At 38.5% G+C, this 15,782-nt stretch overlaps 1 long non-coding RNA gene across 1 annotated transcript; it reads right to left on the minus strand.

The window, feature by feature from the left end:
• Nucleotides 1–1,083: 1,083 nt before the first annotated feature.
• On the minus strand, nucleotides 1,084–4,427 carry LOC141016974 (uncharacterized). Its single transcript, XR_012180622.1, has 2 exons — nucleotides 4,053–4,427; nucleotides 1,084–1,324 (listed from the first exon to the last, which is right to left on the minus strand). It is a non-coding gene; the product is annotated as an uncharacterized lncRNA (long non-coding RNA).
• Between the last annotated feature and the right edge of the window lie 11,355 nt (nucleotides 4,428–15,782).

Here is a 15,782-nt window from a genome sequence, read left to right on the forward strand (position 1 = left end):
TTTAAAATCTCCTCTACTGTAAAAACACAGACGGAGTTGATTGTGCTGTTTTATATAACACAGCACTGGTATGATAATTCTGAGGGCATCATGTACTATACTATATAGTGGTGTCTTTGTATTTAGCAAGGACAAAATAAAATGTAATTTTTTAAAGAGGGGAGCATTATTTATGAACATGAAAGTAAGTGCGTGAGAGTAAGAGTGTGGTGGTAATTTGTGCCACAAGTTCCAATTACTCATTATTAAATTAATTTTTCATGTTAGGAGTTTGTGCAAAGGTTGGGTCCTTTGTCAGACTTATACTGAGGGGACAAAGCAGAGAACTACGGGAAGGGAAGATATTGGAATAGTAACAGGCATCAGTGGGACATGCATGTGTACAGATGAAGAGGGAATGAAAGAAATAGAAGCTCAGTGCATCATGGGACATCCCCCAGCAGTCTAGGCCTATAGCAGCATAGCTAAGGGATGGTTCAGGGTTCAGCTGAGCCCACCCTAACTGTAAGCTTTGTCAAAAAGTCTACTCTTAAACAGAGAGAGGGTGTCTGCCTCATGGACCAAGACTGGAAGTTGGTTACACAGTAGAGGAGCCTGATAGCTGAAGGCTCTGCCTCCCATTCTACTTTTAAAGACTGTGGGAACCACAAGTAAGCCTGCATCCTGAGAGTGTAGTGCTCTGGCAGGGTAATAGCAAACAATTAAAATACAATACTTCTTGTGAAGGCTGACTCCAAGACAGGTGTACCTTACAGACATCAAGGACATTGAGGTATAGACACCTGTGAGCACACAATACTGTGCTTCCACACACACACACACACACACAAAATGACTGGATAATCATTAATGCTATCAAGACATGTTTTTAATTATGTTTTGTCGTGGTGTTAAGTCTACTGCTTGTCTACATTGTCTACCTCACATTATTTATTTGGAAGTAAGAAGTTTGGGTGGAACCCACGTTACCTGTTTTATCATTAAAAAGTATTACACTTTGTGTTCAAAAGCAGTAATTGTGTGTCTTTTTGTTTATTACATCTTTATTTACATTTTCAGATCTTCCATCACACAGATTAAGAATTCCAATGTTTCAATTCAATTTTATTTATATAGCGTCAAAACAAAATACAGGTTAGAGAGAGGGAGGGAGAGAAAGTGGCAAAGCACATTCCACTAGATGCAAGATGGAGGAAATAAACAATGACAATGTCAATGATACTAATGAAACAACAACAATAATGACAATATTACAGATGGTGTTGAGCAGAATCATGGGGCAGAGGGTGGTTTGTACAGGTCCAGGCCCTACAGCTCCAAATACCTACAGAGAGTAAGAGGGGAAGAGAAAGTATAAAATGGTGGGAAAGGGAAGATGTTGGGTTAGTAACAGGCATTAAGAATTTCTCAATGAACACAAAGATGGTTTCTCCAGATAATATTGCTGTATTTACACTGCAATACAAACATGCAGACAAAGGCAGATGATGTGGCTTCTCCAGCATCATTTATATTAATATTTATGTAAGTTTTAGTTTGAATGTATGTAAAACAATGGCAGTCAGAGCCCGTCATTTTTCATCAATATCGCTGAGGTTCTTCTGCAACACAGGAATATATCTGTTATAGGGACTTCCTAACTCTGTTGTAGGCTACAATAAAATAAGTAGTAACTGGTAGAAAGAATAGAAACAAAAGTGCTACATAAATATATACATACATAGGCCAAATATTACTAAAGCAATAATTCTGATTTCATTGAATTTCACTGTATTGAGTGTGGTGTCAGAATTTTCAGAGGACAATCTCAATCTCTCGTGCACACACTGCCTGTCACAATGCAGCACCATGAAATAAATTAATACAACCTTGGAAGAGGGCACAGTAACTAAGTTTGAAACCCAACATTTAACCCACAATGTCAGTACATGTCTACATGATCCCACTTCTCCTTCCAAGACACTGTTTGGTAGAGCTGCACAATATATCGTTTGAGCATCGTCATCACGATGTACGTGTGCGCAATAGTCACATCGCAGGGCCTGCGATGTAGGAAGCAAATGAACTCATCTAATTCCAAGGGTACCTGACACACGCTGTGCATGCGGACTCTGCATGTGCAGCGATCCACCAATCACATTAGTTCTTATTCAGTGTGCCTCAGCAGACCACGCCCCTGCACATGGAGTGAGTCGCTTGTAACAACATTAAAAAATGAGCAGTGAACAAGAGAAAATCACCAAAAACGAAGACTTGTTGCCAAAAAGAAAAGCGACGTCAGTTATCTGGAATTATTTCGGCTACAAGAAGGATGATATTGACGAAACACGTGTTCTGTGTCGACAGTGCCTTGCATCTGTTGCCACAATGAGAGGTAACACAACTAATTTGTTTAGTTATTTTCTACTATTTACAAAACAAGGGGTTGTGGACCACTCAAGAATCTGATGTAGAGCTGCTCTTATTATTTTATATCATTTTTGATAAAAAGAAAGATGTTTAGTTTTGCTGTAAAAGATTTCAGTTGTTGAATAAAAGGTTGAATAACCCGTTTATCACTCATTGTTAGTTACTTAATGTAAGTATGAAGCTAGAATGTTCCATTTTAAGATGAAGAGCTCGTTCCATTTTAAGATGAAGAGCTCAAAAGGTTCAAAGGTTTGTTTATTGTCATTCAATTCACGTTTGCACATGATAGAACGAAACATGTACTCAGGTCCCAGCACAATAAAAGCAAGCAATAAAAGATAACAATAAGAATAACCCATTGTTTCGACCCTGTCTGGGTTTTCTTCAGGCTTGCAAACAAATGCTAATTGTCTGACTGACTTGTGGAGAGATGCTTCCCTTTCAGTGGTCTGAGCAAAGGTGAGATCCTTCTCCTGAGCGTATCATTTTATACCCCTCTACTCTTGTGTTTCAATGGTCCCTCCCCCTTTCGACGTTACGGAGCAATACTATAGTTCCCCTACAGATTTAAACTTTTTGTACATGAAATAATCTGAATGTAGGTTTTTAAAGTAAGTATGAATTTATGTATTTATGAAATGATCTAATTTAAGACTAACTTTTTAAGGTAAGTATAAATTGTTGTTTTAATTGTTTAACCCTTGTTCAATCCTCCCAATTGCCATACACCTTTTGTCCTCTGGGGTCAAAAATGACCCTGTCTGGTTTGACTGTTATTTAAAGCATATAGTATAAATGTCAATCAATTCTGTGTTACACCTTTCGTCTTACTTCAGTCCAACCCATTACCACAAATTTTTCCCCTTTGTTTTGGAATTTAGGGCCAATATAACTTGTTTACATAAAAGTATACCCTGTTTTTGAGTGAAATTAAAATGAAACAATTAATTATTTTGACTTTATATCATTTTGACTATTTGACTTATCACAGAGTGGTATTTGTCAAAGTTTAGTGAGGATGCCGTTTTTGAATCATTTGAATTGTTTTAATGGCAGCACATAATCACACCTGCTGTCCTATGGGGTCAAAATTGACCCCGTCTGGTTTGACTGTTATTTAAAGTATATAAAGTGGATACTTTACCCAATACTGTGTTACACCTTTAATTACAACTTCATTCAAACACATTAACACCATTTCTTTATTCCATTTGAAATTCAAGGCCTGTAAGACCTCATTTAAATGAACTTTTACCTTGTTTTTGAGTAAAAATAAATAAAATCATCATTTATTCTGACTATAGTTAACGTGTCACGTGTGTTGATAGATCATCAGACTGGTATATGTCAAAGTAGAGTTAGGACGCTGTTTTTAAACCACTTCAATTTTTTTTAATGGCAGCAAATAATCACACCTGTTGTCCTCCCAGGTCAAAAATGACCCCGTCTGGTTTGACTGTTTATGAAACAAAGTATAAATTATCACCCACCTCTGTGTTTCAACTTTTTAGTCAACTTTATTCCAACTCATTACCTGACATATAAAACATGTCAACATTCATTTCCAAAATATTTAACTTTTCAAAACTAACTTTTCAGAATAGGGAGAAGGAAGAGCAACGGAAATGTAGCTTAATGCTGACCTTGCGTCGCTTGATGTGAGGTATCACCAGTTGTCGCCCGAGCTCATATTCAGGAAAGGAAGTTTTTTTCCCTACACACAAATTCAATGCATTACTCCTTTCCATATATATTATAAATATTATGAATAATAAATGTGCATTTCCTTGTCAAGGTTATCGACACCCCCTTTGTTGTGATTGTAATCTTCGATGATTTTTGGCCTTTTAACCTGGCCTTTTAACCTAACCCTAACCTGGCACGGCCTGCTGCCCATATTTTTATCCCATATTTCCCTGGTTTACTCGGGATGTACTGTTTGAATGGACAGCGACATCTGAAGGGGACCAGGCGCTCATCCAGTCACATCAGTGCATGGATCGTACATCAACGGCAAGAGAGACACCCACTTGGTCCCATACGTCTCGAACGGGAGCAAGTTTGTCTCATGCACGGCGATCTTCTCTTGTGTCTTTATCATCAAATCGAATCGCTCTTGAGATTTTATGAAAATGGTAGCACGGAAAATTTCCATGCCAGACTGGGCTTGCAATATACTAGCTGTAGCTTCTTAACTGGATCGGTACACACCAGCGAGAATCAACATACCCACATATGCCTGCAGGACCATTCGATCCATCTTTCTCCACTTGTTGCCATACACACGTTGCCCCTCCTCGTTTCTCATGTTCAATAGGCTTGGGCAGAAACATGTCAAAAGTGGACTTTATGTCATCAATACGAAACCTTGCATATGCGGTTGGACCATGGTGGTTTGTCTCTCTCTCTGCTGTCAACATGCGTCGTTCGTCACTGGGAGGGATGGAAGACCAGATCAATGTTTCATCCTTTGACTGGAAATATTCTTCTATCTCAGCTTGGTCCTTTTCCTCATCAGTTGATTTTCATCTTCTCTTCATCATCGTAAGTGCATTCCTCCACTTCTGACACTTCTTCCATTTCAGCTTCAGATTCTACCTCATCATCATGTTCATCATTTTCCTTCACTTCATACCCTTCTTCCATTTCTGCAGCAGGCGATGTGGGGGCTTCTTCAGAGGAAGAAGTAGCATGTGGTCCGTACGTTGGATCAATCACCTCATCATTATTTCAAGTTCAAGTTACTTTATTTGTACCCAGAGGTAGATTTTGTTTGCAGTAGAGTCCTCGTACACACATATGGAAAAAACATAGAGGCACATATCACGCATCATCCAACTTAGGACAGTGGAAATTAAAAAAATGGCAAATTAAAAAGTTCTTACAGGTCCAGATCATACTAAGATATTGAAGTGAACTACAATACTAATAGTAAAAAGAAAATAAGTAAGTAAATGAAATAAATACAGCAATGAGTAAATAAATAAAAGCAGCAATAAATAATCACCTGTGCAAAATATAGCTATGACTTATTCCTCAGTGTAATGGCTGCAGGGACAAAACTGTTTTTGCGTGTTTTTGTTCTACACCTAGGGATTGTAAACCTGCGCTCAAAGGGGAGAAGCTGAAACTCAGTGTGCAATGGATGGGAACTGTCATTTAAAATTGAACCACATATGCGCTGTAGCTGTTTTGTATGCAAGGTCTCCACGTTGAGTTGTGGCTCACCAATCAGCCTGCTAGACCACTTTACTATTTGGTTGAGTGAGCTTTTATTTTTCAAAGAGAGGTTCCCAAACCAGGCTGCTAGTGCAAATAATAAACGGATTCAATAAAAGCATGGTAAAAGAGAGTCATGATGGATTTGTCAATGTGGAAGCGACTCAGTTTCCTCCAACAGAACAGGCACTGATGCCCTTTTTATACACACAGCTTCACAGTTAGTTTCAAATGTGAGTTTTGAGCCTATAATCGTTCCAAGGTTTCCCTCCTCCCCTCTTCTGACCCGGAATCCTTCTCATCAGTTGATTCTTCCTCCTCATTATGTTCAGCATTGTCCTCCTGGTCATTCTTTTCCACAACATGGTTAAAAATGAGCTCACAAGCCTCCTGTGCAGTATAGCGCGTGGGTCAATGACGTGACGCAATTTTTTTGTGTTCTTATGGTTCAGTTGAATTTATAAAAAGGTTAAAATTAGAAAATAAACTTACAAATTACTCGCATACATTCTCTTTTTGAAGACCTCATCTAAAATTTCTGGATTTAAATCAATTTTCAGAGAATATTCAGGGGATAATGGCAAAAATGTCAATGTGGTGTAACCATAAAAACTTTGTATCAAATAGTTAAACTTGTTCAAAAAAAGGTGAAATTCTCAATAAAACACCCTATCAACTAGTTTGGCATAATCTTACATTTGTGTTGTTTAATAATGAATAAAATACATGGAACACCATTGTTCTGAATATTATAATTAATTTGGGGAATTGTGTCTCTAAAGTCAACTTCCTAAAGTGTCAAGGTGGTGTAACCAACATTTAAGGAGCCATTTTGTTAATTTGTGCAAGAAGACCATGTGACAGGAAATTATATAACAGAGAAGGACCCCTGATTAGCCTAACTGCTGCATGACGAGGTTAGTAACTCTCTTGGAAATCTTGATAATTTGACATATTTAGGGTATGGTCAGGTGTGCTTAGGGTTACATGTCAAATGGTATGACCCCAGGAAAACATTTATCATTCATAATAATTGTAAAAATAAGTATTTATTTAAAAAAATGTGTTTGAAATCTTCACACCAAGGCCATGTGCTTACATAGGTGTCCATCATAATGCCTGTTAAATTTGAATTTAAATTGAAATGTCAAATGGTGTAACCGGTTTCACCATCTGACTTTTATTACATTCCTTTTGGTTAGAGGCCGATTTTGTCAAATATCAGTAGTTTATGATGCTGATTAAAGATGTAATATGAACTAACTTACTATGTGGAACTATGTTTAAGTGTTGCGTGTTATATTTCTCTTGACGAAGTGGTGATTTATCCACAACTTTATGATCAAAGCTCTGGAAGGTTAGGATAAAATCATTATTTTGCATGGCTTTGATATTTTTTTAAATGTTTAGCTTTAATATATATTTGTATTCCATTCACTTACAATTTTAAGCAATATATAGTGCAATATATGTAATTTCATAATATAGCAGAATGAAGTGGGTGAACAGTGACAATGTTGAACATGAACAGCAGCTTTAAAAAGACTTAAAACTCCAATATGAGAAATGTTAGTCAAAGATTAAAATGTAGATCTGTAAAATTACATTTATTAACTTTCTATTGTTTCATAATTATTGCAATATAATAGAGCCTCTTTTCCCCCAATAGATGCCATTATCAAGCAAAGAAAAAGTGGCTCGTCACAGAGCACGAGTCAGTGCATATCCTGCTGCAAGGGCCAATTACCTTGCCAAAAGGCGCGAAAGGTGGTTTTACACACACACACACACACACACACACACACACACACACACACACTTTAAATACTGTGAAAGAATATCAGGTTAAAGTCAGAGTAATATAGTGATTTAGGCTAATTGCTTTTATTTTTCTATTTTACCATTTAGTTATCAAAGGAGAAAAAGAGAGGGAAAGACTAAAAGTACTCCAGCAGCTGAGCTTTCCAAAACAAAGCAGGAGAAGTTGAGGGAAGAGTGGAGAAATTACCAGCGAGACTACAGAGAACAGAAAAGGGTGCTTGCTGACGTTCTCAACTTAACCCCACAATCTATGGACACGTCAGATGAGCAAATTCAGCATCTCGACAATCCAGAGCCTATGCATAATCATCTGGACGATCATGACTATGAGCAGCCAGTTGTAGAGAGACCGCAAGCATACTCAACCCCTGCAAGGAAAGGAAAGGAAAGGAAAGAAAGAACAAATATTATAGCTCAGTGCTGAAAGAGAGGGAAAAGCTGACGTCTGAACGTCGCAAAGTTAAAAGGGAACAAAAAAAAGAAAATGGTCAGTGAAAAGAACAAAATGAAAAACAAAAAGAAAGCCTCACAAATGAAAAGAGAGGAAGTGGCCAGCTTTCTCTGTAAGGATGAGAATAGTCGCATGTCATCAAGCAAAAAGGATACAATAACTAAAAATAAAATCAAGCAGCAAAGGAGGGTACTGCTGCACTCTCTCAAGGACCTCCATGCACTGTACAATTCAACAGCCATGAGACACCTCAGAAGTCTGCATTCATGTAGGCTCACATGGAGCCTGTATTGAAGGATGCCATAGGCAAATGATGGACCAGTGACCCAATACAGGAACAAGAAAAACGTTTTTTTTCTCAGCACAGTGCCTTTTCTGAGTGAGTTTCAAAGGGTCACTTGGAATTTCAGTGAGAAATCGCATGGGAAAGGAGCTCCTGATGGAGTGGGAGGGGCTGTCAAGCGTACTGCAGACACAGCAGTCCAAAGAGGCACTGACTTGCAGACAGCTGAGGAACTTTACAACTTCCTGAAGGATCAGCCCTCAAGCATCAAGTACTTTTGGATATCCGAGGAAGCCATTGCCAAGTACGACGAATCAGTCCCAACAAATGTCCCAGCCGTAAAAAGGTACACTGAAAATTCACCAAGTGACCTCTGAAGAGCCAGCTGCAATTCAGTGGAGGGAAATTTCATGTTTCTGTGCAAGACCTGATATCTGCAAGCGCTATGATCCAACTGCAGTAGATCTCCGCAACCTGCAATCAGAAGACCTCCCCTCAACATCTACCAACTTACAGCAGGATCTTAAAGGCAAGTTCATTCTGGACAGATATGAAAGTAAGCCTTTCGTGGGACAGGTCATCCAGGTGGTGGGTGAAGAAGTGGAAGTGAGCTGCATGCAACGCTCTGGGTGGGAAGAATGTCTTCACCTGGCCTCATCCACCTGACATCCTATTCTATTATGAGTCTAATGTGCTGCACATAATCTCTGAGCCAGAACATTTGAACTTACGTCATTCAAAACTCATGACAGAGGACTGGAAACATTTCCCAGCACACACACAGCCCTAAACACACAATTCTCCCTCTCTCTCTATCCCTTCCAGCACCACCTCACACACACAACTTTTGACATGTTTTTACACTTATTCATTGCAGTCAAAACATGAGTTCACATGATTTTTTGAAGTTTGTTTTTTAAATTAATTCATAAAATAACACAAGTTCACATGATTTTTTGATGTTTGTTTTTTAAATTAATTCATAAAATAACAAGTCCACATGATTTTTGGATGTTTAATTTGTAAAAATGAATTAATCTTGATGTTTTTTCTTCATTGAAAATAATAAACTGGTTTGTTTCAATTGGTGTAACCAGTATTTTTCATAAAAATATTATAATATTCAGGAAAATTCATGTGGAATAAGATGTAATCCTCTATTGCAATGTATTAACATGTTTTTTAACAGTTTATACATAATTTGTCAAATATTATTTAGAAAACAAAGTGTTTTCAGCATTTGTCCTGCTCTATATTACAAGTAGTACACTTGCATACACTCTAGGTGGAAATAAATATTTAATATTTCTCCTTTGTTGTGGTTACACCACTTGACATTTTCAGGAGCAATCAGTCTTACCTTTCGTAAAAAATAATTCAAATGCTATTTCAAATTACATGAAACCAACATAAATACAAAATATATATTTTAGCAAATCTGATGCAAGCTTTTAAAACATTTTTGAATTGCTCATAATGCAAACCCTTATTTGTCACTGACCCGCCTCTGGCTCCTCATTGTGCTGCCTGTCTCTCTCAGACTAAAATGTGAAATGCTCCAACACCTGTGAGAGAAGACCTTTTTTGTTGTTGTCATAACCGTTGCTTGACCCCACACATCAAACATCCAAGATCAAAGATGTTTTGGAAAGCAGTATGGTGTGACAATTTGCTCCATCGCACCACTTTGTGCTGCAGGGTCTTATTGACCCCAGAGGACAATTGTTAAGGACAAGTAATTTTATTGAACAATAATTCAATCAAATTATTTCAAATTAATTTAAATCATGAAGAGCATAGTATCGGACAACATCCATTATTTTCAGACCATTTGATGAATAAAAAACAAATTTTGACGGGAAAAGATTTAACTTGGGGTCAGAACCCCAAGTCTACACGAGGGTTAAGGTAAGTATGAATTGTTGTTTTAAGTTTTTAAGGCAAGTATGAATTGTTGTTTTTAACTTTTATCGTTAGTATGAATTGTTGTTCTAATTTTTTAAGGCAAGTATGAATTGTTGATTTTCACTTTTATGGTAAGTATGAATTGTGGTTCTAACTTTTTAAGGTAAGTATGAATTGTTGTTTTCAACTTTTATGGTAAGTATGAATTGTTGTTCTAACTTTGTAAGGTGTTCTGTTTAAGCCGCACGTGAGTGGTCAACTACATGATGTGTGGTGGCGTCTATGTGTCCGCACTGAGCGGGGGGGAGGGGCGGGGGTTAACGACACAGCACACACAGACAGAGAGAAACAGGAGGGAGGGAGACGCGTGCGTGAGAGAGAGAACAGCCCCTACAGAGACAACACGCTGGAAAGGTGAGAAAATGAGTGACGGCAGGAGACGCAGTAAAATTGAGTGTAGAGTATGCAAGGCTAAAATCTCATATCGAGCAGGCTCTACAAATAACCTGCACAGGCACATTAGAACTGTACATTCATCGGTGCAGTTGGAAGAGAACCTTCTACTAATGAAAGTGCCAGTGTGTCTGCTGCATCTGTTGCTGCTGCTGCAGTTGTAACCCAGCTTTCATTTTGAATTGAAGACCGTCCGGTATTGAATTGTTCTCAGGGGTTGAGAAAGGGACTCCCAATTCAAACAGACAAGGAGCATCTTGTCCGGTGCCTTTGTAAAGAGTAAAAATAATAATTTCATTGTTTATAGAGAATGTAAACAATCATTTGTTTTCACAAAGAAAGAAAGAGGGAAATACATTTGTGTTTTATTTTTATTTTAATCTATTGATGCAGAGTTAAGGTCATACAGTTGTGGTTGTATGTTGATGGTTATGTATATTTCTATGGTTTCCACTTCCAGCATTTGTAGCATTTCAGTTCAGAAATTGAAAATTGTGAATAAAACTGGATAGGTAGTAAACTGCTACCATAACCCTGGATAAATTCCACTTATTGGTTACCCAGTGTCTACACTACACCACCACAACCCAGAGCTCTATAAAGACAGTTTGTGTAAAAGGCTATGTACTTAAAAATTAATTTTTTGTAGCACTCTGTTGAGTATAATAAGCCATATAAATAATGAATATTTGTACATTAGTAATTAAATTTACACATAATTTTACATTATTTTTTGTAATCAATTAATTGAAGCAACAAAAAAATCGGAGGAGCCACTTGGGAGCTGAAAGACCCGGCTCTTTTTAGTGAGCCGAGCCATAAGAACAGGCTCTTTTAAAACAGCCGGAAGTCCCATCACTAACGGGAGGTGCACGGTCCTTCCCACTTGAAGCCTCAATCACTCTGTCCCAACTGGGTTGATGGTTGCGCTGGCGCCTCCTGCCGTAGCGTACCTCTGTCCAACCCCCATCCATTGTTTTGGAGCTGTGTATTTATGTAATTATAGTTATTGAAATATTATTATTATTATAATTATAATTATAATTATTATTATTATTATTGTCGTCTACGAAATGAAAATACATTTATGTATTTTTTAACTAACTAAAATGATCTATGAATTGAAAAAAATAAATTTGTGCGTAAAATGAAAAGAAATTAAATTGTTTTTAAGTATATAAATGAAAAAAGCGTGTGCCAAGGGTGACGATTTGACCTGTAGCACTTCCTCAAGCCAAGGCGCACTAAAAAGAAAACAAGTTGGCTGTTCTTGACTGGCTGACTGAGGTGCTTCTCTTCCTGTGGTCAGAGAAGAAGTGAGCTCTCTCTCCTACAAGCCTCCTTTTATTACCTCCCGATTTTGTGTCCCTTAAGCTTTAGTGGTTTCTTCTTAGATTGTCCTTTTCACTTCATTTGTCCCTCCCCCTTTCCTCCAATGTTATAATCTCCATATGAATTTAGATAAATTTAGAGTTTTTAAGGTAATTATGAATTGTTAACTTTTTAAGGTAAGTAAGTAGAGGTGTGTAGCACTAGTGTCCGCCAGACACACTATTAAAGCACCGATTCTTGAAACTTGGCAAAAACATGCCCCACTAAGAAAAGTGCTAATTCTGTTGGAAATTAATAACATTTTCATGAATAAAAAGAATCAAGGTTATAATCAGGGGGTCCTTTGCACATATGTAAGGTTCTTTTATAGGTTTATTTTTTAATTTTTATTAATTTAATGATTATATGCTGGCCCATTGCCTACAAAATCAGTTGTCCTCGGATAGGAGAATCATTTCAACTTGATTAAAAAAGAATAATATCTTTACCACATGACAGAGTACATTGTAATATGTACGAACAGTGAGTTTTGAACAATATTTACTATTATTTTGTGGTTGCTCAAAATGTGTCCCACATATTCGTCACCACCGTCAGATATTTATAAAAAGCAATAAAATCAGGCAACTACAAGGTCAACTACATTCCTGAGGACCCCATTTTCAAACCTTCAGCTCTACTGCATGCTTCAAGATCAATCAAGCTCCCGTAAGTTTGCTATTTTCTCTTAAACTTGTTCATATTTTTGGACACTGCTACTGTCACAACCATAACATGTCAACACCATCTCTTTTGTATAAAAAATATTAGATTATATTATGACATAAATGTTTACTTTTTACGAAGAGGTCTGAAGTAGCTAGCAACAGAGGGTAAACAAGATGGCTAATGTGAACAACTCATGCATATCATGTGAAAGAGTAGGTTTTTGTCACCACCGTCAGGTTTTCTGTCCGACGGTGGTGGTGACAAAAACCTCCAAATGGTCCTCAACAGAGGCTAGAATATAATTGTTGATCTGTAATGTTTCATTAACCTCTTTTATATTTTTATTTATGTAATTCCCCCTATATTTCTTCCATATCGTCCAACCCTAGGGGATGAGGTGTGCCTTCCTTCTCTCTCAATTCACTATTATGCCATATTCATTTGGCTTACGTCATTTGGGATGCACATAGTGCACCTATTACCTACGTACATAGCACATAGTATACAATATCCCTTGTAGGCTATGCATCTCCAATGACTAAAGCCAAATGAAAATGGCATGACAACATTTAACCAAATCTAACATTCACTGTAATTGTTATGTGCTTTATTTCTCACTGCGCATGTGCAAGTTACAGGTTTGTTCTGGGGGAGGAATGCGGAAGTCTGTCATTGTTATTGGTGTGCTGAGGTTGCAGTAAAGTCATGAAAACCTACAGTTGTCATCGTAGTTATTGAGCCAAAATTGGTAGTAGAGGATGGCCGCTGGTAACTATAAAGTTCCGCCAGCGTTTGATGAGAAGAAATCTTATGAAAGCTGGAAAAATGAGGTCGAAATCTGGAGACTGGTTAGTGACTTGGATAAGAAGAAGCAGGCCCTGACGGTTGCCTTGTCGCTAATGGGAAGAGCGAGGGACAGCGCGCTGGAAGTAGCCGCAGAGGATTTGAACATAGTGGATAATGGAATGACTACACTTCTGAAAAAACTGGACTCTGTTTTTGAAAGAGGAAAAGGACCACCAATACGAGGCGTACACGGAGTTTGACCGGATAACGAAAGACAATGGCGTTTCGATAGTGGATTACATTGTTGAGTTTGAACGGAGGTACAACAGAATTCACCAGTTCAAAATGGAGCTCCCGGATGCAGTGTTAGCATTCAAGCTGCTAGACACTGCGGGACTGAATGTTAAAGATAGACAGTTGGCACTTACCGCTTGTCCACGCCTCACGTTTGACAACATGAAGGCCGCATTGAAGAGGATTTTTGGCGATACTACGCCACAGAGGGGCGCTGATGCACTGCAGGTGAGCGGAGATGCAACTGACGCTGCCTACTACACAAAGATTACCGGCAGAAGAGAAAGTAGGTCAAATATGCAACGTCAAACAGCTGTTCAAGGTACCAATCCGCTTGACAGATACGGCAGGAGAACGAGATGTGCAGTCTGCCAAAGCATATATCACTGGGCAAAGGACTGCCCCCACAAAAATGAACATGCTAAACTGACAGAAGATGAAAGACAAACAGAGTTTGAAGAATGCAACATTACTTTATTGTCTAAAGACACATTGTCTAACACAGAGATTTTCATGTTGGAGTCTTTGGGATCTGCTGTGATTGACACGAAAAATGGCTTGATCATTATGTCAGTCAACTAACACAGGATGAGTTACTTAAAATGAAGGACATAAAAAGTGCAAGACCATTCAAGTTTGGTGATGGGAGAATTGTCCATTCCACAAAGAAAGTGAAAATCCCAGCTGTGATAGCACAGACTAGATGTCAAATTGAGACAGAAGTTGTCCCAGCCGATATCCCTTTGCTTTTAAGCAAAACGTCACTGAAAAGAGCAGGTGCAGTTTTGGACATTGAGAATGACAAAGCCATTATTTTCAAGCAACCTGTGAAACTTGAACTGATATCGTCAGGACATTATTGTGTGAACTTGAGGGATGAGAGTTCCCCAGGTGGAAGTGACATCCAAAATGAAGATGACATCCTAATTGTGACAGAAAACATGACAAAACAGGAAAAACAAAAAATTCTATTGAAACTGCACAAGCAGTTTGGACATGCCTCAGTTGACAGACTGAAAAAACTACTGACCTGCTCAGGTAATACTGATGAGGAGTGCACCACAATCCTGAAGGATATTGTAAAGAACTGTGAGACATGCATTAGATACAGTAAACCAAAGCCAAAGCCAGCAGTAGGTTTACCCATGGCCTCAACCTACAATGAAACTGTAGCTATGGACTTACATGAGCTAGAGCCAGGAGTGTGGTATCTGCATGCCATTGACCACTTCACACAATTCAGTGCAGGGAGCATTATAACCACCAAGAAACCCAAAGAGATAGTGAAGCACTTTATTCACTGCTGGATAAGTGTTCATGGTCCTCCACGCAGACTGTTCACTGACAATGGGGGTGAATTTAATAATGAGGAAATGAGGGACATGGCTGAAAACTTTGAAGTGAAAACGACTGCAGCTTATAGTCCATGGAGCAACGGTCTATTAGAAAGGCATAATCAAACTCTCACTGAAATCCTGTTGAAAGTAAAGAGAGACAACGGATGTGATTGGAAGACAGCCCTAGACTGGGCCCTGATGGCAAAAAAACTATGCACAATGTACATGGCTACAGTCCCTACCAGCTAGTGTTCGGGCAGAACCCAAATCTGCCGTCAGTTCTCACTGATAAGCTCCCAGATCAGAAGGGACTAGCATGGCTACTTGGATGGCCCAACACATCTCAGCACTACATGCTACAAGGAGAGCATTCACAGAAACAGAATGCTCTGAGAGGATACGAAGAGCCCTTCGTAAACAAGTGCGACCCACTGATGACCGATATGAAATGGAGGATAAGGTTTACTACAAACGGGTGGATTCTACAGAGTGGAAAGGTCCAGGTGTGGTCATCGGCCAAGATGGTGTGGTGATGTTTGTTCGCCATGGAGGCACTTATGTTCGTGTACATCAATCCAGACTTCGAAAGGTTGATGGCTCGCAAGATATGCTGAGAGAAAGAGATAATCAGTTGATGGGAACTGAAAATGCCACATTACCAGAAACTGGACTCTATAAAAATAAGACTGACAATGAAAGTGAGGAAGAGGCACCCTCAAATGATGAAGATGCTGAGGATAACAATGAGCCCCCTCACACATCAACACACTCAAATACTACTTGT

Source organism: Pagrus major, chromosome 21, assembly GCF_040436345.1.
Source record: "Pagrus major chromosome 21, Pma_NU_1.0".
Taxonomy (NCBI): Eukaryota; Metazoa; Chordata; class Actinopteri; order Spariformes; family Sparidae; genus Pagrus; species Pagrus major.